General features: G+C 43.7%; 1 protein-coding gene across 1 annotated transcript in view; it reads right to left on the bottom strand.

The window, feature by feature from the left end:
- cemip (cell migration inducing hyaluronidase 1) overlaps window positions 1–12,812 on the bottom strand; it is a 154,735-nt gene extending 141,923 nt beyond the window's left edge. The window contains exon 1 of the mRNA XM_019859939.1: window positions 12,578–12,812. The gene's annotated coding sequence lies outside the window, so the exon portion shown is untranslated. The remainder of the gene's footprint in view (window positions 1–12,577) is intronic.
- Window positions 12,813–22,344: the final 9,532 nt, after the last annotated feature.

Raw genomic sequence — 22,344 nt, 5'->3', positions numbered from 1 at the left:
GAATTATTTCGTGCCTGTAAGCAAATAATTATGGCATTCATCATGGTGCAGTAGCTAAATGATAGAAGGCTAAAGGGTTACAGTCAGCTCTCAGCCAAAGCGACCTTCCGCCTTTGAGAGGATCCTGCGGTTGAATTGGTTTTGTTGTTCAATTCTTCAAGGTTATAAAAATGACTGTGTAGTGGTAGAACAGTGAATCCTTTTCTGCTCAGGGTTTGGGGATGGGGGCGAGAGAATACATAGAGCTGAAAACATTGAGGATTGCACTGCTGAGTTGCTCTCTGTCTTGTGTTGTGGCCTCCGAGATCATTTGGAAAAATGTGAAGTCTGGGGAAAACTGATCTATTTGTTTATCTATATCAGCCTTCCTCAACTGGCGGACCGCGATCCACGACCGGACCGCCGACCTCCTCTGTCCGGACCCTCGGCAAATTGTATAAAATAATAAATTATAAAGTGATTTTTACGTTATACATTTTATATTTGTGGACTATAATCTGCGCATTACCGCGATCGCTTGTTAAAATTATCCGTTTTATTCTTTGCGTGCACTAACAGATGTATTGCAGACGATCGCAGCAACGCGACTGTGTGTTGTATAATGTTTGACTAACTGGAGACCCTGGCTGAGCAGGGCATGTCGGCGATAACGACGCGCTGATTGGCTCCTCTGAACTTAAGATGTGCCCATACATAAGCGTCAGCACGCGTCTATCCCAATACACACGCATTCAAAATGGATGATTGTGTCAGGAAACAGACGCATGCGCGACGCCACAGTTGTGCTCACAGCTTCAGTCCAGGAGAGCTGCACACAGACAATTAGACAAGACGAATCGCGGGAGGTTTCGATTGTGTGCAGTTTTGCTCCCGTCTACCCGGGGATCTTTGCAGCTGTTTAACAGCAGAACACCGCAACATGGTAAATGAACATCACAATGGCGTCCTCAAATAATATTTGCATGCCTCAGACATTGCATTCACCTTTAGTGGAAGAACAGCACTGCACATTCCTGTGCTCCCTTGTGTCAGTTTTTAAAATGGTTCTTAACTCCTCTTCTGATATACTGTATTTTTCAGTGATTTCAGAGGGGATGTGAAAAGGGGAATTGTACAAATGAAAAGGATATTTTTGTTTTCATGTTTAGTATTTATTTTGGTAAAATGAGTATTTTGTTAAATTGTTTTGTTAAATTAAGGGAAAAAAAGACAACTACTGTTTAACAAAGTTAAAGTAAAAATTGTCTTATTTCCCTAAAAGGGCTATTTCTATTATTAAGCAGGCACAACTTAACCAAATAAAAGAGTTCCTGTGCCTCAACACAATACCTCTCATTATTTGCTGTGTACTGGCAAAGTGAATAATTGTTATTTTCATGCACCCCATTATTGGTTGGTTGTGAGGAGTGTTGATTTGTATAAGCTTGGCTTAACCATACTAAATGGGCATATAGCCCTGCTCCCCATGACCGCCGTGCATGGGACCGGACCTTGGTCTTATTAAAAAAAAAAAAAGTGGACCTACAGCATTTCTAGTTGAGGGCCACTGATCTATATTTATGTTTTCTCAGGTAACAATTACATCTGTAAACATGAAAAATGAGAAACATTTGGACATGTGGTCAAATTAGGGTTTGTTTTTATTTCATTGTTTTATTGATTTAAACTTATCCAGCATCATGAACAATGAAATATATATTTTTTCAGGGGACAAAAGTTGTTGACTAATATTTGAGGAAAACATGGAGTGTTCGAACCAAGTCGCTGATGGTGTCGGGGTACACTCACCTGACTTATGTGCAGGCAGCGTGGGATCGGTTCCCACTTAGTGACAGTGTGGATGTGGGTGTGAGTGCCTGATCGTCTCTATGTGTGACCTGCGATCGACTGGCAACCAGTTCAGGGTGTAGTGCGCCTCCTGCCCGACGTCAGATGGGATAGGCTCCAGTGGCCCCACTCCTCAGAAACCAATGCAATGTGTGCTTATTACATTTAACAACAATTACCGCATTTTCCACACTATAAGGCACACCGAAAAGCATTCACTTTTCCCAAAAGCCAACATTTCGCCTTATAATCCGATGCGCTTTATGAATGGTGTTACACAATCTCTTTATATTCCCCATTGAGTGTAGCCTGCCACAGACAAATGCAGCCATGCTAATACCACTTCACCACACCACGAGGCTGGTGCTGAGGATGCTCTCCACATCACATATGTAGACGCTCAAGTCACAGCCCCCCAGTCCGGCACATTGCAGCTCCCGGAAGAAGTAGAAACATTGGTGAGTCTTCTTTCGGAGACCGAAAGTATTTCGCTGTCGGCGATATTCTCTGAAAGTCACCCCTCGGTACTTGTAGCTGTAAACCACTTCCACCAATGTTTTGAGTTGGTGGGCAAGAGGGCATCTGTTCTGCCTGAAGTCGACCACCATCTCCTTGGACTTTCTTCTCATTGATGAAAAGGTTGTGAGGTTCTTATCTTTGCATTAGCCAACCAGATGTTCAACTTCCTCTCTTTACTCTGGCTCAAAATGGTGCACCATGCATCCCGCTACCGCTCAGCACACAACCCTCGGGAGAGCCAGCGCTGAGGGTGATGAATGTGGTCTGTTGGTCAGGATGTCCAGGACCCAGTGATGAACTCATCTCAAAGTATTTAGCTTTTGTACCAGGTTCTGGGGAATGATGGTGTTGAACGGGGAGGAACGATCCAGGAACAGCAGGCTGACATAAGAGTTACTTTGTTCCAGGTGGGTTGAGGGGTGTGTGGACCACGGATGAGATGGCATCATCAGTGAGGCGATGTTGGAATACATTGCCTGTCCTCAGTGGTCCACTGTGTGGCCCCTCCCTCTGCTGTGTTTGGTTACCTTTCCCTTAATTCAGTGTGGGCTGCGCGCCTCCCCAATCATTGCACCTGTCTCACCTACACACCTGCCAGGCTTCACCTCTCTGGCTCAAAATGGTGCACCATGCATCCCGCTACCGCTCAGCACACAACCCTCGGGAGAGCCAGCGCTGAGGGTGATGAATGTGGTCTGTTGGTCAGGATGTCCAGGACCCAGTGATGAACTCATCTCAAAGTATTTAGTTTTTGCACCAGGTTCTGGGGAATGATGGTGTTGAACGGGGAGGAACGATCCAGGAACAGCAGGCTGACATAAGAGTTCCTTTGTTCCAGGTGGGTTGAGGGGTGTGTGGACCACGGATGAGATGGCATCATCAGTGAGGCGATGTTGGAATACATTGCCTGTCCTCAGTGGTCCACTGTGTGGCCCCTCCCTCTGCTGTGTTTGGTTACCTTTCCCTTAATTCAGTGTGGGCTGCGCGCCTCCCCAATCATTGCACCTGTCTCACCTACACACCTGCCAGGCTTCACCTCGTCAGCCACACTCACCCCTTGCAGCATAAAGGCCCGTCTGAAGACTCAATTGTTGCCAGTTCGTCAGCTATTTTCCCTGCCATTCTCGCTGCTGCCTAGCTGTTACGCTCAGCGTTCCTGTCCACCTTGGTTTGGTTTTTCTGACTGCCTTTGGTTTCTGCCTCCTTGACCTGTCCCTCTTCCTGACAATAAGCCAGTACCGAATTCATTGTGTCTGCCTGTGGGTCCTGTGTTCGTCTTAAGCTAAAGCCTTCCTAAAGGATCCAAATTGAGGTCGATGGAGTTTTTGATCTGTGGCACGATCATCTTCTAAAGGCATTTCATGACTTAGGAATGAAAGCTACTTGCCAAAAGTCATTCAGACCTCTTGTTGTAACTTCTCAGAATTGGGATGTTAGAACTATCATATTAACTCGTGGTATGGACTTCAACAGCTGAGCTTCCTGACTGACCAGCAAACAGTGCCTTCGACGACTGACCTTCAAAAGTACAAATACATTTCCCAAACAATATTGTAAATTCTTTCCCATTTGTGTCTTTGAGATGAACTCTTGGAAAACAAATCATCTGGCATGTCATGTTAATTGGAATTGCAGTTGCTCATCGGTCATCGTTGTCACGAACAGCAGGCACTCACACACGCTTCCTTTTTTTATTTTTTAAGTTGTGGATACTGAGGTTTCTTGGTCCAAACGCATACTTTGGCAAGTCTAGTTGGATGAGCAAGCAAGATGGCCAACAAGCAAATGTGAGTGTGCTCTGCCATTCTGAACACCGGGTTCACAGGCTTAGCGCAGCGGTGTGGGGGGTTCTCGTGGAGAGCTGCTCTTTTCCCTCCACTGACATGCTTCATTATCTCTTTTGACAGCGCCATGCCTACTGTGATTCTGCTTCAAATCTACTAATCACTCCTGAGGCTTTCTTGGCCTGGTTCAAAAAGGCCCTGCAGCGGCTTTACATTTGACTTCTCTGCTTGAAAATGCCAGCAGTGTTTTCACCCGTCAACTCTGTGTGAAAGTGGATGAGGAGACATGGCAGTGATTATTTCTAGGTGGCTCAGTCTATTCGACCGTGTACAAAACATTCACTCTTTTTTTTTTTTTTTTTTTGACAGGCAAAAGCAAGTTATTACACATGAATTATCACATCTTATACTACGACATTACACTTAAGTACACATTTTTTAGAGACTGGCGTGAGGGGGAAAACAATTACTTGGAATAACAAACCTGGTCAAATATTAATCTGCTTCACCCCCTTTCAGGCACAGCGGTCACTACAGTGGACAGCCTATCATGTTATCAGATTATTTATCATTATGAAAATGTTCATTTGTTTGTCACAAAGCAAGGAATCATTATATGTGTTCCATGGAGAGTTGCGGTGCACTTTTTACTTGGTTATGGCGTGAGGTACAAGCCTCGTACAGTAGCAGAGAAGCCAGTGGGGACAGGCAACTCTTCTTAACAATTTCACAGCTCATTAAATAAATTGATGGATGCGTCGAAAGATTCGTTTTGAAATCTGTCCATGCCATCTCCGAGACAGTGGAGTGATTATTCTTCATAGTTAGAATGCAGGGCATCACAATAAGCAGCCAGCAGGCCTGAGCAGCGGAAACACATATTTTCTTTAAGACTTGCTGTTTTTCTCAAGTAAACTGTGGGATTTGGCCGTCTGCCCTCATCCCTCATGCCAGCCTTCTGCCCGGACTTCTCTTTGTCTTTCTGTGTGTGTTTGCACCAGTGGAAACTACAACCTACACTGGAAAATTAGAGCTATGGAGCTGCCAAAAGTCATGTTCTGCATATTGCTTTCATGAGAAAGTTTCATAGTGAGAAGTGAGTAGGAAAAAGTGTTTCCTTCCGCACTTGCAGAGTTATTTGCAATCCCCCCCACCCCTACATTATAGAGAACGCTGTAAAAGCTTTTAAGGTCATTACATAAACAAATGAAGAAGCTTAGGATCATACGAGAGTAGAAATGTTTTCTGTATTCAATACAAATGCTCATGTGCAATGTGACATGGCATTGAATATGATACATTTGTGACAAGAAGACAGACAGTATTTCAATAAATTCCAAAGAAAGCAAATTCTGATTCATGTTTCATGCTGCATGTTGAGCAATTGAAAAGCTGGCCTCATTTGATCAATTTCCATTTTCACCGAGCGTAAACAAAAGCAAAGGGATGTTTGTTTACCAGGAAAAAAAAGAGAAAAATACCTTCAGCAAATTAGTGGGTTCTTATTTTATAAATTAGATACAAACCATAGCTGAGAACGAAATTGACACAAGAAAGAACGCCCAGTTTGATCCTCATTATTCTTGAGGACTTCAACAGAGAAAAACTCAGTTATGAGCTGCCAAAATACAATCAGTGTTTTAACTTTTCCGTCACCGAGAACAACATTCAGGACGAGTGCAAATGCAAACACATTTAATGTTGTCCTCCAAGGAGCTTTGGTTTTTGACTGATTACGGTTTACTTGTTCACATGTAGGCAGAAACTTCAATCTGCATCGCTTGTGGTGCAAACGTTGAATTAGTGGAGCAATGAAGAACATTGGAATCCCGGGATATTTTTGGACTGCCTAGATTTGCGATTTTGACATGACAACGTGAACAACTATCTGGACTCTGTGACATCCTGCACCTGTTTTATGATGATGTGTTAGTGTTTCAGTCTCCACGCTCAGTATATCTCAGGAAGCAGCTGAAATAAAATTATTACAGGTAAAGAGAACCAGTTCTGTCCCGTGTTGCTCCCTGGACTCAATTGACACAGAGGGGGACAGGGGGATTATGGCTAAACTCTCATCCAAACTGGTCAACACTGCGCCACCCCCCACAGAGCACCCCACAGATCCTTCAGCGACAGACTTGAACACCCACACTGTGTGAAGGACAGATTCCGCCACTCTTCCGGCCCCGCAGTTGACAGAGTATACGACCAGAACATTGGATCGTCTATGCACCAGTACAAACTGCCTTTTGTTTAGTGCAATGTGCTTTTTTTTGGCACAAATGTGTTATAGCCTCTTATTTATTTATGGCCTGTACATCTTTTCGCGTCCGCCATGCATGCTGATTTTTATTTCTGGTATCCGTTACTGCTGTTGAAACCGTGCAAATTTCCCCAATGTGGGACTGATTTTATCATATCTTAATAAAGTATCTCATCTTTATCGCAGTCTCATTTGGCGCTGTGACATAAGAAAGACAAAATCAGAATGCAGTAGATCTCAAAGACTTGAGCCCAGCAACAGCCAAGTAGTAGGCAGAAAACCATTCTCTGGGTCTCATCGTACCGTGGACACCACACTTTTTCCAACTCCTTTTTGTCTGAAAAGCGCTATTAAACACTGCACAATTTTTGATTTTCCCATACCTTTACCATTTTCAATGATTGACTCAAAAGTTCACTGAGACACTTTGCAATCATCTGCCACACTTGTTGGATCATTATAAGGCTCCATTCAAACTGCTGGCGAGTTGCGACCAAAATTGGATTTTTTTTTTGCCGATACGTGACCTGTTATCTGATTCTTTTATGACAGTCAATTCCGATTTTTTTCAAATTCGATTCAGGGTACTTAGGTTTGCATCGCAAGTCTTAATGAACACTTTGGAATTTTGGGTGAAATATGATTGTTTTTCGGTGGTGTTTTTGTTTGAGCATTCACATTACACATATTAAATGCAGCCTCAGTCTGTCTGGTGTGTGAGCATCTGCATCTCCAAAGTGAGCAGCATGCGCAGAAGAAGACGCAACGTCAATCACAACATCGCGTTAATGGAAGTAAATGTGGTCCTGCATGTCTGGGCCGCGGACGTGGTAGGAGCTCATCTTTTTATCATCTCATATCTACAGAGGAGCAATGCAAGAGGACATATTTATACTTTGGGGAAATGAGGTGAGGCTTTTCGATCTGATTTCATGGAGACGTCACTAAACATTACATCACGTAATTGCTGCGTATGATAAACGAAGCGTTTCCTTGGCTGAATTAGTACTATCACCACAACTGTCCACTTCAGGCTTCATGTCTCACGTGGAAATAAATTCAAGTCAGATATAAAGTCAATAATGTTCCTCAGAACAACTTTGAAGATTCACAAACAATCAGACAACATCGGAATCGAGAAGTATGAACTAGTGATTCTCCAATCAGGGTTTTAAGCTGCCGATAACCATCATCCATGAATTTTATCTATCTAAACCAGTGGTTCTTAACCTGGGTCAGATCGAACCCCAGGGGTTCGGTGAATCGGTCTCAGGGGTTTGACGGAGCCTCTGCCATGGAGGTTAAGACACACCCGACTCAACATGTCAATTAGTTTTGACACGCATGCTTTGCCATCGCTGGCTGGTTCATTTTGTTCAATTTTTTAAAAAAAACTTATGTCTTGAAATTTTATTTGTTCTTTTCTGTTTTTAATAAATGTGTTTTTTTATGTCTTGAATTTGTAAAAAAAAAAAAAAAAAATCACATTTTTATTTTTCACTAATGAAGGGTTCGGTGAATGTGCATATGAACTGGTTGGGTTCGGTACCTCTATCAAGGTGAAGAATCACTGATCTAAACACTTGGTGGCACCCACGTTAAGACCATCTATCATCCATCCACATTCTAATCCGTTTATCCTCATGAGGATCGCGGGCGTGCTGGAGCCTATCCCAGGTGTCTTCAGGCAGGAGACAGTGTACATCTTGAACTAACATTTTTTTTTCCCCTCTACAGCCCTCGTATCGACTTGGGACCAGTCCTTGATCCACTGGTCGATCGCGATCTACGTAATGGGCACCCCTGGCCAAGCCTTTCATATGTGGGCTAATTTTTTTGCAATGCAACCTCGGTTCATGTATCCAACGTTATGTAGTTATAAAAGACAGACATCATTCTGCAAATGATATTCTGATGATTCTGATTACTGTGTACAATTTCCTGTGATGCTTTTTGCACTGTTATGAATGACTATATACCAATAATTTCAAAGAACTTATTATTTGACATAATTCATTTTATGAACTTTTCACATTAATACAGTACAATCCAATCTTTGTAAAGTTGATGGAATTACCCGCACTGGCCAGCCAGTGTAATAATGCAATGGGAGAAAAAAAAATCTCCATATTCCATGTTCGCTCATTCGCAAATGAATTATTTCGTTTTTGTCCATCATTGCGCTGCGACCACCTTTTAAACTGAGTAGAGCACATGCATAATTGAAAACCTCACAATCTTTGTTGTCATAAGTTACCGATTGTAACAGAAAATAATTAGGTAAAAATCTGAACCTTTTATACAAAATACATGCAACTAAGCAGACATGCAATTACGAAACAATTGCACTTAGAATTTCCATTTGGTCCAACAATTATATAGTTGCTGCAAGCCCAAATGTTAAGGCAAAATTAATTTGACCATGGTGGTGTAGTCAAAAAAAGCTGCTTGCTGATTGATGATCGTCGGTAATGGCCTGTAAAAATGAGTGAATCACTCGTGCTACATATAACGATTGAAAAGTTGACCGTCTAGTCTTTACATGAGCAGCAGGGACAGTTCGAGGATTTTTCCTCTTCAGAGGCTAAAGAGGGGCTTGATCGATGCAGAGGGGGCTGAGAAAATAATTTTTAAATATGTTTTAGAATGTCAAACAAAATCGAATCACCCGGGGTTACTGTCTCGAATTGTACCAGACATTCGGGTAATCTGGTAGTCTTGTGTTTCTTATAAATAATGATGTATTTATTTATTCACATACTTACATTATAGTCGAGCGCTATGACATGACGTCACATCAGATTTCAGAAGTCATCTACATCTTTACGTGGGCTCAAAAAAGAACAAAAGAAAAATGGTTGTCGACTGGTTAGCACGTCTGCCTCACAGTGCAGAGGTCCCGAGTTCAATTCCGGCTCCGGCCTTCCTGTGTGGAGTTTCCATGTTCTCCCCGTGCCCGTGTGGGTTTTCTCTGGGTACTCCGGTTCCCTCCTTCCCACATTCCAAAAACATGCATGGCAAGCTGATTGAACACTCCAAATTGTCCCTAGGTGTGAGTGTGAGTACATTTGATGTTTGTCTATGTGAGTGTGAATGTGGAGGTTGTTTGTCTCTGTGTGTCCTGCAATTGGCTTTCAAGCAGTTCAGGGTGTACCCCACCGACTGCCCAAAGACAGCTGGGATGGATGCCAGCAGACCCGCGATCCTTGTAAGGGTAAACAGATTTGGAAGCGGATGGATGGGAAATGGTCTTTACATGGGTGCCATCCAGTGTTCAGATAGATAAACCACAGTTGAAAACGGGTTAAAGGGTTACTATTCCTAAATGTTACTTGAAGCACTCTTCTTATTGTTTTCCTCATCCGACTTTTTACTACACTTAAACTTAATCAAATTAAAAAAAAATAATTTCATACTCATCCTCCTGCAGGATTGGCAACAGGAGTATGCCACTCAAATGAAATTCCCTTCTGATTTTCCCTTTGATGTGTGGTAAGAAGTATTTTCATTCGATTTGCTAATTGCTAGTTTCAATTCTGACAAGGCTACAATATAAACATGAGTAGCGATTATCATTGTGTTAAATCCGTATTGGACATTTGCAAACATCTGCTTTTACTTGGGGTGAATGATGAGCCACATTTCCCACTATTTTCTGACATATTACGGCCCAAAATAGTAACTGAATCATCATTTGTGGATTTTGTGAACTGTCAATTTGAAGCAATGTCCTATTTGGGAAAAATAAAGGGACAAATGTTTCCCCAATGTATTACAACAACCAAAAAAACTTCAGATTAACTGATCATTTAAGAAAAATCGGTAGCAGTATCTTAAAAATTGAAAATGTTACACAGAGTCCTTGTGATATTGACAGACTCCTCATCGGAACACCCACTACTTTTGATAAAAGATGCATAAAAAGGTCGATCACGATTGCCAAATGGCTGCCTTTCTGTTAGTTTTGGGGCAGGCTTTAAGTTTAAAACAACCCACATTGATTTGTTTTCTCCAATGACAAGCACTTCAGCATCACACCTGCTAAAGTGGGCACTTGGAAATCTGCGATGACTTCACTGCAGCCTCTTCGCACACAACTTGATTGACGTTTTCAAGTGTGCATTCTCTGCGGCTCTTGGCATGAATTTCCCTGTAAAAACGTTGCCATCAATATTAGCAGCCATTCCGTTTGGCTCCATGCCAAGAAACATTGCCTTCCCCATCTACATGCCACCATTAGGTATTATCATTCAGGGACAAAAATAATAATAATAATCTTTTCCCACAGCTATACTGATGTCAAAACAAGCTCCCACAATTAAACAGTCAGTTATTGTGTCTCTTCAATGCCTCAGTGACTGCATTAGAGAAACAATGAGATTAATGAGACAAAACATCCTAAGAAAATAAGCAGTCAATAATGTATGCCCACCATCGTTGAAAAAGGTGGAAATGTCTCACCCAAGAACTGCTTGCAAATTAAATGCTACACGGTAATTGTATCGAAAACGGTCACAGTCAATTCAGTTTTAGTGCTGTCCTAGTCACTTGTCATGTGGCGCTTTTCCACTTCCACTACGCATTGGCTCCGCTCTAGTTACGTTTTCCATTTGAAAGTAGCGGGAAACTGCAAAAAGACTGCCAGATTGAAATCATCAGTTGGAACCACACACGCGAACAAACAAAGGCTAGAGCAAGGGTCTCTTGTATTTACTTCCCAAAATGTGGCTGTTAGTCTCAGCAAGAACACACATTTGATACCAGAGACCGATGGCACAAGAAAATAGAGAGGACAGTGGAGACCGCAGAATAACAATAACTCCAGCATGTAGCGCCAAGCCACAAGCCATAATGACAAATCTGCCCTACCAAAGAATCAGCAGCTGTGGCTTCCGTCAATCGTGTAGTATCAGATTGACCTGCTTGGAACCGGAGGCGAAAAAAGCATGGTCATTTCAATTTTTAACATGACATGCATATTTGGATGAGCTCAAAGAAATGTAAATGTCACATATGTTGATAATAAAAAAAATACATAAATATTACAATCAGCAACCCTATGCACATTTGGACAACAGAAACATAAATAACCACAATGACATTTCATGCATACAAGACATGACTACACGTTGCTTGGTCAAGTTGTGAGCAGATAGTTTTGCTCCTATCCAACCCACTCTCTCATCCGAATGTCGGAGCTGACAAGTATTCTGCAGTAACAGCCTGACAATCGGGAAGAGGCTGCCCCTGTCAATCACAACTTCACCCTTAACACTGAGGTCTCGGCTCAAAAAGTAATTTTATATTTGAGCATTCACCCTATGTTATATTCTTTCTCTTGTATAAGGGAAACTTTTCTTGTGGTATTATTACACATTGGAAGCATGTTTGTTTTGTTTTGTTTTGTAGACTCTTGTATACTGATGGGTTTGCTTGCTTTTATCCCATACTGTATGGGTGCTTGTTATGTGAATTTTATATTCTGACCTTGGTTTTTGCATCCCATTTTTTTGTTTTATCTTCTTCAAACATGGGAGAATAAGTGGGCTAAAAAGGAGCGGGTCGGGGGGCGGGCACATTATTCCCCCAAAACAAGACTGGAGCCTTTCGTTTACTTGTCAAAAGGAGAAATGATCAGCTAAGTGATACTTGCGGGGTGCACTGCAGAGTGCACTTGTTACCCCTGGAGTCAGACAGCCAGCAAGCTCGCCACACACACACACACACACACACACACACACACACACACACGAGTTGACAACCAAACCAGCATTTCGATTTTTTTTTTCACATTTGCATTTGCTGGCGCACAAGTCAAACATTTTTTTGCACTACATTGTGCTAAATTAGTTCAGTCGCGCTTACATTTGCACGCACGGTGAGTGTAGGTACCAGGGCTGGATGAAACCTACCTTCGTCTCACTTGGAACTACCTATACGGTCCAAGTGCGTGAAAATATTCACTACCCGCACAGAAGACAGCGAGCAAGAAAGCGAGTCCTGACACCGAAGCTACCTTGAGACCGCAGGCAGTGAGATCTGCATCTTTAGCGGGGTGGCGCGCGAAACACGCAGAAAAAGATGCACACCTGTGGCTCCAACAGCACAAATGATGCCTTCAGTTTTATCCGTCAAACACAAACCATCACAACGGCAAGGTTGTTAAGGAAGGATCAATTCTTACCGAAATGTTGCAAATAATTTGGGCCGGGTCTCAAACTGGAGAGTTCAAAGCCGCGCAGTGATGGAGCAGATGTGCAATCGCTGGTGCCGGTACAGGAGCGAAGAGACTCTGTCATTTCTTGACTGGGGAGCACACAGGCGCGCTTCTATTTACTCGTGCTGGAGGAAAGACACGCCCACTGCGTGTTTGGATGGCGCTTGTTTGACTGTGCGTGTGTGCGTGTGTGTGTGTGTGTGTGTGTGTGTGCGTGTGTGTGTGTGTGTGTGTCTGTGTGTGTGTGCGTGTGAGAGTGAGGGTGCGTGTGTGTGTGTGTAAGTATGTATGTGTGTGTGTGTGCGTGTGAGAGTGAGGGTGCGTGTGTGTGTGTGTAAGTATGTATGTGTGTGTGTGTGCGTGTGTGTGTGTGAGTGAGAGAGACACTGAGAGAGAGAGAGAGAGAGAGAGAGAGAGAGAGAGAGAGAGAGAGAGAGAGAGCGGTCGAGCGTGTGCGTGTGCGGGTGTGTGCGCGCGTGTATGCGCGCGCGCAAACGTGCACTTATAACTGTACAAACGTTCTTGCATAAATGTTTATTGTGTCCCATTTTGATGGTGGTGGTGGGGGGGGGGAGAGAGAATTAACATGCGAAACCCAGACCGTCGTTTTGTTGTTTTTTTTTTATTTTTATTTTTAAAAGGGACAGCTGGGCACCAACCACTCAGGCAGGCTGCATACCAGGAAAACTGCAGTTCTCCTTTTTTTAACTGCTTGATGTGCAACAAAACAGCTGGGTACGTTCACATTCCACATTCAGATGTGGAGAACGAGTGAGTGGTTGAATGTTATGTCATGAACACTCAACACCAACTTGCGCTATTTGCATGATTTCGTTGGTATGTTTCATTGCCATGGCTGTTCCTTTATTCTTAACAATCAACCAAACAGATACATTGGACTGCTTGGAGGACACGAAGCACTGATAGGCAGGCTACAGCAGTATTTCCCAACCTTTACAGAGCTACGGCATTCATTTTTCATGAAAACGCCGTCGTAGCACACCACCAAACAAAAAATGTCACAAAAAGTATGAAACGATGATGTTCTCATATCAATTTGTTTACTTCATGTGAAATCCGGGCCTGTTTAATAGAGCACAAAGCTGATACACTTACAGGAAGCCATATCTTATTCATTTGCATGTATGACAACAGATAGGACACACAGGTTTATAGTACCAGAATCCATCTAAAGGAAATAATTCATTTCTTCTGTCTGTAACTATATGTCACAGGTATACATAGATAAAGAAAAGACAAGTCATCATTTTGGGACTACTTCGATGAAATGAGATAATTTCCTGCGGCACCCCTGATGATCATTCCTAAACGGCGGTGTGCTGCAGCACCCTGGTGTGGGACTCTCTGGGCTCCAGTCCATCCCCGGAAGGACAGCACGCTCTCTTCCCGTCTGCTGTGCTGTAAAATCATCAACAAACAAAAGTGAACTGCATGACATTGGAAGGCAAAATGACAGACATACTGAATGATGATGGGTGAATGATGGACACTGCATTAAAAAGAAACCATAAGCTTCTTCTCAACACAAATTGGTGCAGCCAAAGTTATTATTTTGTTGGGGCAGCAGTGGCTCAGTTCAATGAAGGCTTGAAATTGGAAGACTGAGGGTTGGAGTTTGTGGAATGTGAACGTGTCAGGTACACAGTGATTGGAAAGATGCCGCTCTAGCACTGTCATTGAGCCACTTGAGCAAGGCACTTCAAACCTACGAAAACCAAATTCGGCTCAGTGATGTAACCAAGGGCGATTCCAGCATCAGACGCTTCGGTCAGGGGTGAGCTCTCTGCCAGGCAAGACGAATTTCACAATTGTGTACATTTCAACACGATTCCATTTCCAAATTTATGAATGAGCAGAAGGCTTTTGGGAAAGTCTGTGACTAAACCGTCGTCAAATCTGATAAATGTTATTCTAATGTTGAGCCCCAGCCAATGAGGCATGAATTGGATTTGTGAAACAAAAAATATTTTAATCCCACTGATTCCCACTAGGGGAAGGCAACTGAGCCAAAAGACAAAGCTCTCAATTTACCGGTCAATCTACATTCCTACCCTCACCTGTAATCACGAACCGTGGGTCGTGACCGAAAGAACAAGATCCCAGATACAAGCGGCCATAATGAGTTTCCTCCATAGGGGGTCAGGGCTGAAAGAGTGAGAAGCTCCGTCATCCGAGAGGAACTCACAGTCGAGCCGCTGCTCCTCCACGTTGAGAGGAGCCAGATGAGGTGGGCTCCGCCATCTGATGAGGATGCCTCCTGAACGCCTCCCTGATGAAGTGGTGTGGGCATGTTCTACTGGGAGAGGAACATGGCGTACAACATGCTGGAGAGACTTCCCGAATGGCCTAGGAAAGCTTTGGAATCCCTCTGGAGGAGTTGGAAGAAGCGACTGTGGAGAGGGAAGTTTGGGCTTCCCTGATGAAGCTGCTCCCTCCGCAACCCCAACAAGGAGTAAGCGGAAGATAATAAATGGAAGACAACTCATTTTGACACAGTATCACCTGTAACCAATGGATATTTGTGAGAACTTTCAATAGGCCTACGACAAACTTCAAATCTCTCTCTGTGCTGGGGGCATGTAATAAACACTGCCGTTGGTCCGCCAAAAAGCCCAGTGAGGCCCAACGTGGTCTGTTGAACTCTGTAAACTAGACTTGCCTCAGCACGAAAAAGATGTGTCAGTTGTGCGCCTGTCTATGAAAATAGGGCCCGCTCATGTTCATGGGCATCCAGTCAGCAAGCTCAGTTTCACCTTGGCATAGCTTCTCTCTTTCCACTTCAAGCAGCGGACAGTGGTGTTGTCTCTTAGCACCTGAACCATTTCCTAGCTAGAAAAATGTTCGCTAACTCCTCTCAAACAACATAAACAGTGAGCTATGATTATAAGCAGCATGAGGAATGGTCACAACAATAGTGTGGTCAACACGTAATTGTCACAATGTGTTGGTATTGTGTGGTAGAAATTAAAGTTCCCTTGACACATTTTTGGGGATAATCTATGAAGTCAATGTTTTCGGTTTGGAAGATGATTTGGGTTGGAAATATCCAGAATGCCCTTTTTCAAGCTTTTCCAGCTGCTCAAAAACACCTGGCAGAGTGGATGGCTGGATTTCTCATGAATATTCAATCTGTAATACACTTTGCTTTGATTGGATTGCTGCTCCCCTCAAATTGAATACGGAAAACAGCTTTGCTCTGATTGATAATATTCTATATCTTAACGTGTTATGATAGCCAAGCGTTCATAAGAACCTGTTGCGTAACAATGGTGTTGGTGCTTTCTATCAATGTTATGCAAAATTCATCAAGCGTTGGATTGTTCGCCCACAAAGGTGGGTTTGGACTGTCATGAAAGCCGCCGAGGTATACCATAAATCTGACCAGGTTAAGATAGTTCTAGCTGCAACTGCTACATTGATTGTTCGTGCAGCATTGCTCCAGTATGCTGGTGAAACATTTTTTGGAACACCCGTACTTAACGCTGGGGGGTTCCCTGCATGATGTGATGCCCGAACACAGCACAATTCTTGTCCAAAATGCTATGGAAATGTTCAAAAAAAAAAACCAAACAATTGAAGTCACTTATTCCTCAACTCAGCTAAGGTTAGCAGGTGATGCAAAGTTTAGCTTTGGTCAACACGCAACTGCGTTGTCGCTCAGCCGTTTTTTTTTCTGAGTTGAGTGTGCGTGTAGCAACTATGAAGTGGGCAGGGACTTGACTTACGAATCATGCATCGACAGTACATTACAACAACATGGACATGTGAAGGGCTTGTTTTACGAACTTTTGCATCGCAAAATGTAATATAGCAAACTGCTATTGTATAAAGTGAACTAACGGCATAGATGACATATTTCAATTTGCCAAACATAAAACGGGAGAAAAAATGGTAACATGGGACATTTAAAAAATGTTCTTCATCTCCCGCTTAAACCAGGTCATGAAACCACAATTGTCTATCTGTTAAAATATTACATTTCAATCTAATAATGTATGCTTTTAACATTTCTAGCTTGTTTAAAAAGGGTTACAGTATAGTAGAAAATAAACAGGCTCTTAAATTTTAGGGGTGCTAAGATTCAATTTCTGGGTGCTTGAGCAGCCTCAAGGAACAGGAGTGTTCAACTTCGGTCCTCGAGGGCCTCTATCCAGCATATTTTAGATGTCTCCCTACTCCAACAGCCCTGATTCAAATGATCATCTCATCAGCAAGCTCTGAGAAACCTGATATGGTCCATCCATCCATCCATTTTCCGATTCGCTTTATACTCACAAGGGTCGTGCGGGGTGCTGGAGCCTATCCCAGCTGTCTTCGGGCAGTAGGCGGGGGACACCCTGAACCGGTTGTTGGCCAATCGCAGGGCACACAGAGACGAACAACCATCCGCGCTCACACTCACACCTCGGGACAATTTTGAGTGTTCCATTAAACTGCTCTGCGTGTTTTTGGAATGTGGGAGGAAACCGGAGTACCTGGAGAAAACCCACACAGGCACAGGGAGAACATGCAAACTGTACATAGGAAGGCCAGAGCCGGAATCGAACCCTGCAGCTCTGCACTGTGAGACTGATACGCTAACCAGCCGAACACCAGGCTGCCCCATCTGTGCCGTGTTTTCATTAAATAAGTTATACCAGGGATGGGAACTTAAATACTAGAGGGGGCCAAATATCCCTTACTTTTTATGAGTAGTGTTTATATAATTGTTTCCTCGTCCACCTGGGGGGTATCTCCTTAACTCCTTCAAGCTCTGGTCCTCTACCAGAGGCCTGGGAGATTGATGGTTCTGTGCAGGGTCTTAGCTGTTGCCAGTATTGGTTTCTGTTGGAGCCATCCACCCAGCATCCAACCAGCTCGGTCGTTACAAGCCCCAATGCCCCGTTGAGTACTGGCATCAATGTTGTTTTTATCTTCCAGATTTTCTCTAGTTCTTCCTTCAGTCCTTGGTATTGCTCCAGCTTTTAATGTTCCTTTTGTTGCTCATTTGGGATTGCTACACTGCTATCTTCTGATGCTGATCCGCCACCACTATGTCAGGCTGGTTGGCTATCATCGGTTTGTCAGTCTGGATCTGGAAGTCCCACAGGATATCGGCCTGATTGTTCTCAACCACCTTTGGAGGCGTTTGTCATCTTGATCCGGCACCTCTAGTCCATATTCGGAACAAATGTTCTGGTCCACTATTCCTGCGACCTGGTTATGCTTCTTCATGTATACCTTGCCCGCCAGCATCTTAAAACATCGCCGTGTGATAGGGTGCACCGTCTTTTTTTCACAGCTTGCATCTGGGGTTCTGTCTGATGTGGTAGACTCTATTTATCTTGTGTTTAATGAGTGAATGTCATGCTTGTTCTTGGCATACAGCTTGATGTCATCCATGTGGAGGTAGTGGCTGGTCATTGTTGCACTTCTGAATTGGTACGTGAAGCCACTTTTGGTTATGATCTGACTGAGCGGGTTCAGGGGCATGCAGAACAGCAGCGGGGACCGACCATCCCTTTGGAATGCCACATTTGATATTCACCGCTGCAACTGGTTTTGAGAGGTCTCCAGAGTTGTATTCCACAGCCTCATTCAGTTCTTAATCAAGGTTCTTAGAATCCTGTTGATGTTATACAGTTCTAAAAACTCCAGCTGCGTGTTTTTGGAATGTGGGAGGAAACCGGAGTACCTGGAGAAAACCCACACAGGCACAGGGAGAACATGCAAACTGTACATAGGAAGGCCGGAGCCGGAATCGAACCCTGCAGCTCTGCACTGTGAGACTGATACGCTAACCAGCCGAACACCAGGCTGCCCCATCTGTGCCGTGTTTTCATTAAATAAGTTATACCAGGGATGGGAACTTAAATACTAGAGGGGGCCAAATATCCCTTACTTTTTATGAGTAGTGTTTATATAATTGTTTCCTCGTCCACCTGGGGGGTATCTCCTTAACTCCTTCAAGCTCTGGTCCTCTACCAGAGGCCTGGGAGATTGATGGTTCTGTGCAGGGTCTTAGCTGTTGCCAGTATTGGTTTCTGTTGGAGCCATCCACCCAGCATCCAACCAGCTCGGTCGTTACAAGCCCCAATGCCCCGTTGAGTACTGGCATCAATGTTGTTTTTATCTTCCAGATTTTCTCTAGTTCTTCCTTCAGTCCTTGGTATTGCTCCAGCTTTTAATGTTCCTTTTGTTGCTCATTTGGGATTGCTACACTGCTATCTTCTGATGCTGATCCGCCACCACTATGTCAGGCTGGTTGGCTATCATCGGTTTGTCAGTCTGGATCTGGAAGTCCCACAGGATATCGGCCTGATTGTTCTCAACCACCTTTGGAGGCGTTTGTCATCTTGATCCGGCACCTCTAGTCCATATTCGGAACAAATGTTCTGGTCCACTATTCCTGCGACCTGGTTATGCTTCTTCATGTATACCTTGCCCGCCAGCATCTTAAAACATCGCCGTGTGATAGGGTGCACCGTCTTTTTTTCACAGCTTGCATCTGGGGTTCTGTCTGATGTGGTAGACTCTATTTATCTTGTGTTTAATGAGTGAATGTCATGCTTGTTCTTGGCATACAGCTTGATGTCATCCATGTGGAGGTAGTGGCTGGTCATTGTTGCACTTCTGAATTGGTACGTGAAGCCACTTTTGGTTATGATCTGACTGAGCGGGTTCAGGGGCATGCAGAACAGCAGCGGGGACCGACCATCCCTTTGGAATGCCACATTTGATATTCACCGCTGCAACTGGTTTTGAGAGGTCTCCAGAGTTGTATTCCACAGCCTCATTCAGTTCTTAATCAAGGTTCTTAGAATCCTGTTGATGTTATACAGTTCTAAAAACTCCAGTAATCATGTGTGTTGCATTGAGTTGTCAGCTTTCTTGTAGTCAATCCAGGCAGTGCACACATTCGTGCTTCTGCTTTTACAGTCTTCAGCGATAGCCCTGTCAACCAGTTGGTGTTTGGCACCCCTGGTGTTACTATCAATGGCCTGCTGTGCTTTACTCATATATTGATCCATATGGCTAATCATTGTGGCTGCTGTGATGCGTGATTGGAGCTTCCATTAGGTGCTGAGTTAGGTTTTAGGTCGGTAGTTTCATGGAGTCCTTCACCTCTGGGGGTACTTCATGATGAGGATTGTCCGACCTTTGTTTAGCCATTGTTTAGTAGGCATGATTCATGTCAGGCCCTGATGCTGTCCGGTTCATCATGTCGGACCCTGGTACTGTCCAATTCTTCATCATCGACACTCTTGCCTGGATATCTGCCGCTGTTATGAATACTGTTTGTTGTTCCAGGATGCTGTGCTCTGCTTGTAGGTCTGCTAGCCCTTGGGCGTTGATATTGGGTGACACTTCCTTCTCCCAGATACTCTTAAAGTATTGCTCTGTCTCAGCTTGTGTGGGTCCATTTTGGTCTTGCTACCTTGCCACTGAGTGTAGACCTTACCTGGCTTGTTGGAGAACATCATATTTATTCTCCTGACCTCTAGCTCTCTCATGTACTGCTTCAGGTGGGTAGCTAAGGCTGTGAGTCTTTGCTTGGCAATCTCAAGTGCCACATCTGTGGACATCTTGCAATATTTCTTGGGCAGTTCTTTCTGAAGGCTTCACACCTTTGCTTTGCTCTGTTGGGAAGCAAACTTCTATCTGGGGCACCCTTACTTTTGCCTTTAGCCTTCTCTTCCACGAACTTCAGGGATTTGATGATGATCTTGTCTCTCAAGTCAATCGCTCTTGTGATGAGCTGTTTGTAAGGCTTGGAACCCACTCTCAATATCTTGGGATGAGGGTAAAAGCACCCCACTAATGACCTTGTGTCTGGCCTCCCCCTTGCTAGAACATTAACATTGTACCGCAGATCAGGCACATTGTACCTCATCCATCTACACCTCTGAGAGCAACTTCCTATTGCCGATGTTTGAATTAAATGCTCTTTATTGTCTTTCCATGTTACAGAGCAACGAAATGCACTCAACAGGCACAATTCATCTAAGAAACATGACATGACATGACATGACATGACATGGCAAAACCTAATGAGGAGAGCGCGGAACGAAGTAGGCAAGAACCGGCCCGGGTCCTCATATTTGATCGGCAAAGACCCGGTGAGCACCACTCAGCAACAAATTGAAGTATACAGTATTACCGCGATTAAGTGTTGCTGGTGAATACTCACAGCTACAAGCTGCCTTCTTCATCAACGCATGAGACGCAAATCAAACTGGTTGTCTCTCAGCCTGCTGGTGACATCATCGGCATGAAATTGATCTTTATTGTTATTGGACATGCACAGAAGTACAGAGCATTGAAATTGACTTGACAGCCACAACCCATCCAAGAAACATGAAAACAGCGACCAAGAGAGCAAGACAGAATAGGAAAGTTCATAGATTCCCCACTCATGGTGCCCTGAGTTCTGAGATTGAGAAGAGAATAGACTAGGAAGGGCGAAGTGGGGAACAAAGCGTGAGGTATGATCCTAAAAAGGGCCTTAGTGTGAACCCAGAAAACCTCAGCACACACGACATAGACATTATAAAAGCGCTCTAAGGCATTTGGTCGGAAGGGAGGGAAGAAAGGGTGGGAGAGTGTGACCCCAAAGCGCCCCTTCTCGAGCAGCCAAGCCACTTCAAGGCTCGCGCATCTGCCGCGCACCTTGGCCATCCCGGGGAGGAGAATGTGGGAGCCAGCATAAGGCGGTGAATTAGGGTTGTGTATGCAGTATGTATGTTGTTGTGGATCTGTGTGCGTGTCTGTATCCCAGCTGGTAAGCATAATGTCTTGTTGCCGTGAAGTACCGTACTTTTCAGCGAGTGATGCTAACTACATGAACTACATTGTAACTAGCGATGGTAGAAAACAAGTTACCTTGCAGCTGAGCAAAGGGACCATGGTTCAAATTTCAGTCATGAATGGTTTCGACAAAGTACAATGGACTTATGTGGCCTAGAAATGTCTGTGTGGATGGCGTACAATTGTGTCGACAATGCCTGGGGGGCAAAAAATGTTGAGCATCTTTGTTATGGGTGGACTTTTCCCCCCAGTCCTAATCGCATGCCTGATGCTGCTAACTATGTTCTATCGATGGTAGATAAATGTTACTTGGCAGTTGAGCAATGCGGTGGATTGCTGGCTTTGACACAGATGAACACATTTCAAATTCATCCATCCATCCATCCATTTTCTGATCTGCTTATCCTCACAAGGGTGCTCCAAACAGTGGAAATCTTTTTTTTTTTTTAAACAGAAGCTAATCTAATTAACACTGTTAAAACCCTGGTGATGTGGCATCTGATTGATATACTGTACATTGTATTTACACAATAGTGCATCTGATGTTAGAGTTGACCAACATCATCCGGCAGTGGCGGGCCGTGCATTTCAACCTTAGGCCTTCAGTGACGTCACATACATGAACACAATACTGTCTAGGCTCATCAAGCAGCACTTAATTTCAGGAGCATTTAAAACCATCAAGTATGCATTCACAATTAAGAGCAGGAAACTAAATTTACAGATAGTCAAAAATAAAAAGATTATTTAAAAATACGAAATAAAATGCCACCCAAATTAGGCTGTGTGATCTTAAACAAGTCTGTCCAATAAATTGCACAATGTCGCAGTTTCATATGACACCAACCAAACAATAACAAAAAAACTATTCTTTGAAAATAAACAGATCATTTGCATTTTGAAAATCGGCGATGTAACAGCAAATA

This window comes from Hippocampus comes, unplaced genomic scaffold (genome assembly GCF_001891065.2).
Source record: "Hippocampus comes isolate QL1 unplaced genomic scaffold, H_comes_QL1_v1.1 scaffold75, whole genome shotgun sequence".
Lineage (NCBI taxonomy): Eukaryota > Metazoa > Chordata > Actinopteri > Syngnathiformes > Syngnathidae > Hippocampus > Hippocampus comes.
Note: the sequence above shows the minus strand (reverse complement) of the source record. Positions and strands in the feature narration are given on the sequence as shown.